Source organism: Halichoerus grypus, chromosome 2, assembly GCF_964656455.1.
Source record: "Halichoerus grypus chromosome 2, mHalGry1.hap1.1, whole genome shotgun sequence".
Lineage (NCBI taxonomy): Eukaryota > Metazoa > Chordata > Mammalia > Carnivora > Phocidae > Halichoerus > Halichoerus grypus.
The window spans coordinates 178538369-178545960 of NC_135713.1; positions in this window are offsets into that span (position 1 = coordinate 178538369).

Below are 7592 nucleotides of genomic sequence, written 5' to 3' on the forward strand. Positions count from 1 at the left end.
AGTGTGTCGTTTTTCCTCATTCCTGTCTTTAAAGGGAATACATATGATTGCTGTGCCCTTTTGGTAGAAAGCTATTATCAGGTTAGGGAAGTTCCCTTCTGTTCCTGGTTTGAAAAAAAAATTATAAATGGGTATTTAATATTTGAATTCTCTTTTGCATTAATTGAAATGACAATATTACTTGTAATAACATTAATGTGATTTCCCTAATGTTAAACCAACCTTAAATTCCTGAGCTAGTGTGGCTTGTCAGGGAAAGTTTCTTTTCTTTCTTTCTTTCTTTTTTTTTTTTAAAGATTTTATTTATTTATTTGACAGAGAGAGAGAGAGAGAGAGATCACAAGTAGGCAGAGCGGCAGGCAGAGGGAGGGGGAGAAGCAGGCTCTCCACCGAGCAGGGAGCCTGATGCGGGGCTCGATCCCAGGACCCTGGGATCATGACCTGAGCCAAAGGCAGATGCTTAACCCACTGAACCACCCAGGCGCCCCTCAGGGAAGGTTTCTTAGAGGGGGGAGCTGTCAATGATTGTGAAGGAATTAGCTGGATAAAAAAAGATGGAGTGGGGGACTCCTGTTGAGCGTCTGCTTTCGGCTCAGGTCATGATCCCAGCGTCCTGGGATCGAGCCCCGCATCGGTCTCCCTGCTCAGTGGGGAGCCTGCTTCTCCCTCGGCCTGCTACTCCCCCTGCTTGTGTTCGCTCTCTCTGACAAATAGATAAAATCTTAAACAAAACCAAACAAAACAGATGGAGTGGGGATGAGAGGTAGGGCAAGGTGAGGGTGCAGGTGGGGAACGTTGTGTCCGGCAGAGGCAACAGCAAGTGCTAAGGTCCTGAGGTGGGGAAGGAGCTGGTGTGTTTGAGGAACTTCCACAAAGCCAGGATGGCTTCACCTCTGAAGAGAGAGGGAGAGTGTTGGCCCCAAGAAAGTAGCCATAAATCTCATACAGCCCAGTTAACCTTCTCCTCAAACCTATAAACTCATCTATCTGATAGAAAACAAGTCTCTGCTTCAAAGATTTTTCAACGGATTAAAATGGACTACTCATTTTTTTGTGTGGCTCAGGTTTCAGGTGGTTCAAATCTCTCTTTTAATTAAATGTGGGCCCTGCCTTTCCTCTATCCAGATCGTGTTAAGATTTTTCTTCTTTTGCAGTTTAATAGTAGCAGAGAGCAGTTCTTAAAGTGTGGCCCCCATGGGCCAGCAGGAAATTGTCAGACATGCAAATTTTCAGGCCCCACTTAGACTTTCTGAATCAGAAACTTAGGAGCTGAGGCCCAGCAAGCGATCTGGGTTTTAGTGAGCCCTCCGGGTGATTCTGATGTACTCAAGAGTTTGTGAACCATTGGATTAGAGCTTCCCGGAGCTTCCTGAAGCTTCCCAGTGTTGTGGAAAGAAGCTGAGACTGAGGGCTGGCAGGCCTGGAGGCTGGTCCACTTTACTCACTTCTCCAGCTGTTTTGAGGGCCTACTGTGTGCCTTGCACTATTTTAGGTCCTGTAGACCCAGAGATGAACAAGACGGAGAAAGATGATTCTTAAAAAAAAAAATTATGGTATTCATATAACATAAAATTCACCATCTTAACCAATTTGAAGCATACAATTTAGTGGTGGTTAGTACATTCACAATATCATGCAACCATCCCCACTGTCTAGTTCCAGAACATTTTATGACCCCAAAATGCAACCCTGTTCCCACGAAGCAGTCAATTTTATTTGTCTCTCTCTCCAGCCTCTGGCAACCACCAGTTTGTTTTCCGTCTCTCTGGATTTATCTATTCTGGACATTTCATAGATGTTGAATGATACAATATATAGCCTTGGTCTCTGGCTTCTTTCACTTATTGTACGTTTTTAAGTCTCATCCGTGCTGTAGCATGCATCATTCCTTGATATGGCTCAGTCATAGCCGTTTTATAGATAGACTACATTTTGTTCACCCTTTCATCAGTTGATGGACATTAGGGTTGCTTCCATATTTTAACCATTGTCAATAGTGCTCCTACGAACATTTGTGGGCAAGGTTTTTTTTTTTATTTATTTATTGGTTTAGGAGAGAGAGAGAGCACAGGGGGAGGGGCAGAGGGAGAGGGAGACAAGCAGACTCCTTGCTGAGCCGGGAGCCTAACGTGGGGCTTGTTCCCAGGACCTTGAGATCATGACCTTAGCTGAAATCAAGTCAGATGCTTAACCAACTGAGTCACCCAGGTGCCCCCGTGTGCAAGTTTTGGTTTGAATACCTGTTTTCCCTTCTTTTGGGTATATACCTAGGAATAGAGTTGCAGCGTCATACAGTAATTCTATCTTGAACTTTTGAGGAACCACCCGACTTTTCCATAGGGGCTTTTCCAAAACGCCATTTTACGTTCTCACCAGCAGTGCACGAAGGTTCCGATGTCTCCATGTCCTTGTCAACACTCGTTATTTTCTTTTTCTTTTATGATAGCCACCTTAGAGAGTGTGAAGTGGTATCTTATTGTGGTTTTGATTTGCATTTCTCTAATAACTAATAACGTTGAGCATCCGTTCCTGTGCCTATTGGCCATTTGTATGTCTTCTTTGGAGAAATGTCCAAGTCTTTTGCCCATTTAAAAACTTGGTTGCTGGGCGCCTGGGTGACTCAGTCGTTAAGCGTCTGCCTTCGGCTCAGGTGATGGTCCCAGGGTCCTGGGATCGAGCCCCGCATCGGGCTCCCTGCTCCGCGGGAAGCCTGCTTCTCCCTCTCCCACTCCCTCTGCTTGTGTTCCCCCTCTCGCTGTGTCTCTCTCTCTCTGTCAAATAAATAAAATCTTAAAAACAAAACAAAACAAAACAAAAAAAAACTTCGTTGCTGAAGGGCCAATGTTTTTGATGTGCTAGGAGCAGAGCTTACTAAGGGTAGATAGAATCCGGGACAGGTTTCTGAGCCTCTCCTGCCTCAGTTTCCTCTTCTGTAAGATGGGGATTATAACAGAACCTGGGGTAAAGGATGGCTGTGAAGACGAAGGAGGCTGCTGTGTGTACAGCTCTTGGAACTTTGCGTGGCACGTGGGGGTGGCTCTGTGCTGTGTAACCGATAGCCCTTACTACACACCTGAGATGAGACTAACAATAGTAACGGAGCAAGAAGTTACCAGATATTAATGACTGCTGGGAAGAAAATAAAACAGTGATGCAACAGAGAGTGACTGGAAGGCTATTTTAGGTTGGATGGACAAGGAAGGCTTTTTGGAGGAGGTGACACTTGAGCTGACACCGGAATGACAGGAAGGAGCCAACTGCATGAGGATTCACGTACCGGAAGAGCTGAGGGAACGGCTGGGGCAGAGGTCTTAAGACAGGAACAAGCCGGCCAGTTCAAGGAGCCGCTTGGGTGAAGGACAGAGCTGCTGGGGTGGGGGCTGGGGGCCTCGGCTTTCCCGGCGTGGGGTCCTGGGGGACAGCGCCAGCACGAGAGGACAAGAGCTTCGGAGTCAGGAAGCCGGGGTGTCCAGGTCTCTACGTGTCAGTTAAGAAACCATTTGAGATGGTATTAATCACAGGAGGGTGACACCACTAAGCCCCGTGCCCTGGCCAGCAAAGAGTGTGGGTGCGTTTGAAAATACTTTATCATGGGGGTGGTCGTGGTTCATAAAGCCCTCCTCGCCTCCCTCCTGCCTTCCCACCTTCCTCGAACCTTCCTTCAAGATCCAGTCCAGTTGGGCTTTTACTGAGCACCCCCCCCCACCCCCACCATGTGCCAGGCATGAGACCGTGGAGGTGAGCATCAAGGTCTGTGACTTCAAGGAGCCTCAACCCCTTTGCCCAGGAGGCTTCCTCCTTCGGAGGCAGTTAGGATGACCGCCCCTCCTCCTGTGTGCAGTAGTGCTCTGTCCTTAGGGCATGGAGGACGTATGGGGAGGGGCTGGGGTTTGGACTCCTGGTCTCCTTCTTACCAGGCAGCATCCTGGAGGCAGGCAGCCCAGGGTCGGGACTGAGAGCGCTCCGAGGCCAGACTGCCTGCGCCTCATGCTGGAGCCCCCACCCGCTGGTTACTTTGCCTCTCTGTGCCTCAGTTTCCTCATCTGTGAAATGGAGGTAGTAGTAGTAGTCCTTACCTCACAGGGCTGTGATGAGGCTTCCATATGGATAATTTGAATACAGGTAAAGCCCTGGAAGAATGCCTGGCAGGAGACTGCTGTATAAATGTCTGCTTGTTAAAACAACTAACATCGCGTTAGCCTTGTGGCCTGGGCAAGCCATCTGACCACCAGAGCCTCGCGTCCGAAGCTGCACATTGGAGCTCGTGCGAGGCTCCGGCGGGATAAGGTGTGCACAGTGTCCCGCACCGCGGAGTCTCCACAGACCCCGGCTCCCCTCCTCCCTGTCAGCCCTGTGTCCTGCTGGGACCCTGCCTGTCTCTGCCTCGGCTCCTCAAGCCCAGAGACCCAGGCCTTATCCGTAGCCCAGGGCCAGTGCCCTGAAGGTTCTCAGGAAATCTCTGCTCTCCGGAATGGGAAAAGGAGGAGAAATGGGACACGAGCGGGGGTTGTATGTCTGTGTGTGTGTGTGTGTCTGCGTGTGGGTTTGTAGGTCCGTGTGTCTGTGTGTGGATGTGCGGATGTCTCGGTGTCTACGTGTGTGTCTGCGTCTGTGTGCATGTCTGTGCATGTGTGTGTGTACGTCTGTGTCTGGATGTCTGTGTGTCTGTCTGCGTGTATATGTCTGCGTGTGTGTGTGTTGGGGCACCGGCCAACCCCAGCCCGCACAGAGCTGCCCCGAGGCCGGAGCGATCTGACACAGTCCCGGGGTGGGGGTGGGGGTGGGGGTGGGTGGGGTGAGGGTGGGCGTGGGGGTGGGTGCGGCGCCGGGGCAGCGAGGGCCTGGTCGGCCACTAGGGGTCAGTGTGTCTCCGCCGCAGGCGCCGCGGGCTGCGTACCTGATTGGGGCGGGCGCCCACTGACAGTTCCTGACAGTTTTGCAACATCTCCTGCTAAGGTTAAAAAAAAAAAATTAATTAATGTATCTTTCTCCGTAGCAGAGAAGGGAGCCCAGACAACCGAAATAACAAGCCGACTCTCTTTGCAGGAAAATGCAGAAGGTGGTTAACCCGCCCCGTCCTTCGCATTCCTGGGCGGAAGGGCTAAGAATCCAGCTGTGGTTTCTGCTCTGGCCATCTTGGTCCCGCCGAGGGTGCCACGGGGGAAAATCTGCTGAATTCTTCCTTTTCTATTTTCTGCCTGGGCGAGGAGGAGGGCGTTAATGCCGGCTGGCAGTTACATGAAACTGAGATGGATGGTGATGGGGTGTGTTAACAAACAAGGGCAGGAAATAAAGTGTCATATTTTCTGGAGGGCGAACCGCTCCCCGGAGACAGAGCGGCAGGATTCTACAGAGGAGACACTTTGAAGAGAAAAAAAACAACAACAACAAAAACCACCCTGCATAATCTCCCCCTCCCCCTTCTCTCTCTCCTCTTCCCTTTCTGGTGCCTCTTTGGTGAGACATAAATTCAGTCTCATCCTGGGGCTGGCTAACAGGCAAATAATTGAGCACCAAAAAGAAAAAAAAACAAAACCCTCACTTAGATTCCTGCTTAGATATCTAATTATTCCTTTGTCTCAGGCTGAATCTGGAGAAACAGAAGACTTCAGGACTTGGAGGGAGACTGTAACGTCAGAGCTACCTGCCTGGAACCCAGTGTCTGTCTGGGAGTGGTAGCTACCCATCCCCAAGCCCCCTGACTTGCAGATGGGGTACCCCGAAGGGACCCCTGACTGGTGCTTTTGCACATGCGGGAAACAGCCTCACCCCGTTTCCTGCGTCCTTGCCACCTTCCTGCAGGGCACCTTCTCTTATTCCCTCTGCAAGGACCCAGGCCTCCCACCCTCCCTGCCTCCTCCCTGCTGTCCCTGCATCACACAGCCTCTCTTTGAAGGCCTGGCTGCTATCTCATTCTTGCTATGCCTAGCACCTGGCGCCGAGCCTGGTACATTGTTCGTAGGTGCTTGATACATGTTTGTGAGGGAATAGGTGGTGGTGTCCCGAAGCCCTCTGCTAGAAATAATAATGGCCAATGTTGATGGAACACATTCCCTGTCCTAAATGCTTCGTGTGCTTTTTCTCCTTTAATCCTCACACCATCCTCGTGAGACAGGAGCGAGCATGCCGTCACCACGACCATCATCATCTCCATTTTATCGATTTGGGAGTTGAGCCTCAGAAGAAGAAACTGACCTGCCCCCAGCCACAGAACTTGGCAACCAGAGCAGGGATGTGGCCCTGACAACTGGGGGGGGGGGTCGGAGGGTCCCCCCGCTGCTTGTGAGGCCCCCACCTCGGCATGGCATGTGGAGCCCTCGAGTGGCACTGCGCGCTTGCTAACTCGTGCTGTCCTCAAGCGGTGTGCTTCTTGAGGCCCGGGCCGTGCTTCCAGCTTCTCTGTGGCCTTCTGGAGAGAAAAGACCAAAGCAGGGCGGGGTCTGAGTCCTCTGGAAGTGGGCCCCTGGGCTCTGCTTTGCTTTGTACCGAATGCGTCTCCAGGGGACCCCACTGCTTCTGGACTCTGGAGCCAGGCTCCCTGGCTTCCAATTCCACCTGTGCTGCTTACGAACTGGGCCGGTCACTTAAGCTCCCCTTCCTCATTTGCAAAGTGGGGAGAGTGGTAGCACCCACATCTTCGAGCTGTGGCGAGGATTACGTGAGTTCGTGCAACGGTGCTCGGCGCAAACACCGATTGCCTGTCTGAGACACTGCATTCGGGATCTGCGTTCTTCGCTGCCACCTCTGAACCGTATGTTGGTCCCTAGAGAGTTCATCCAATGTCTCTGGGCCTCATAACTCCCTCTTTTTCATTTAAAAAGTAGTCATTCTATTAAAAATAAACAGTATGCCCAACTAACAGCACACTTGGGTCTTTGAGATGACAGGGGAGAGGCAAACACTTGGCATTCTGCCTTGGCCATCCTCTTCACGTCACTTCTTAACAACATAGAAAGAACAAGGGATGCCCATATAAGGCCTGGTATTCAATACATTCAGCTTATGGCTGCGTTGGATGGACATACGCTTACAATTAATGAAGCCAGCCGGCTTCTCTGGATGGCTATAAATACTCTAGCAAGAGAAACCCAAGACCAGAGGCTCAGGACACCCCGCGCGTCGGCACCAGCTCAGGCTCTTCCGGTGTATGATGCAGCATGACTCGGTACTTGCTCCTTCCTGAGAGCTGGGTGAACCCACTACGGCCACATTTTTGTCACTGTTCCCAGTGGTGTCACCAGATACCATGTTCTCTAAGACCAGAAAGCATGCCATAGGGTTTTCTTCAAAAGGTGCCCCAAGAGGAGTGTGGGTCGGGGTGCTCAGACTGTGTGGGGGTGATTCTCATTGTTATTACTCAGTCTCCCCATATTTAGGGAGCAGCTGCTCTACTGTTAGGCGGTGTACCGGGTGTGGGGGTATCAGTGGGTCCCTGTCTCCATGGAGGGGCCGCCTGATGGGGGGCGGCTAATAGACAAGAAGTACTGTGACATTGAGCACGGTGCGGGAAAAGGCCAGGCTGCTGTGGAGTTTATGTGGGGGTGAGGGAGATCCGGGTAGGCTTCCCACAGTGGTGCTGTCCAAGCTGATGG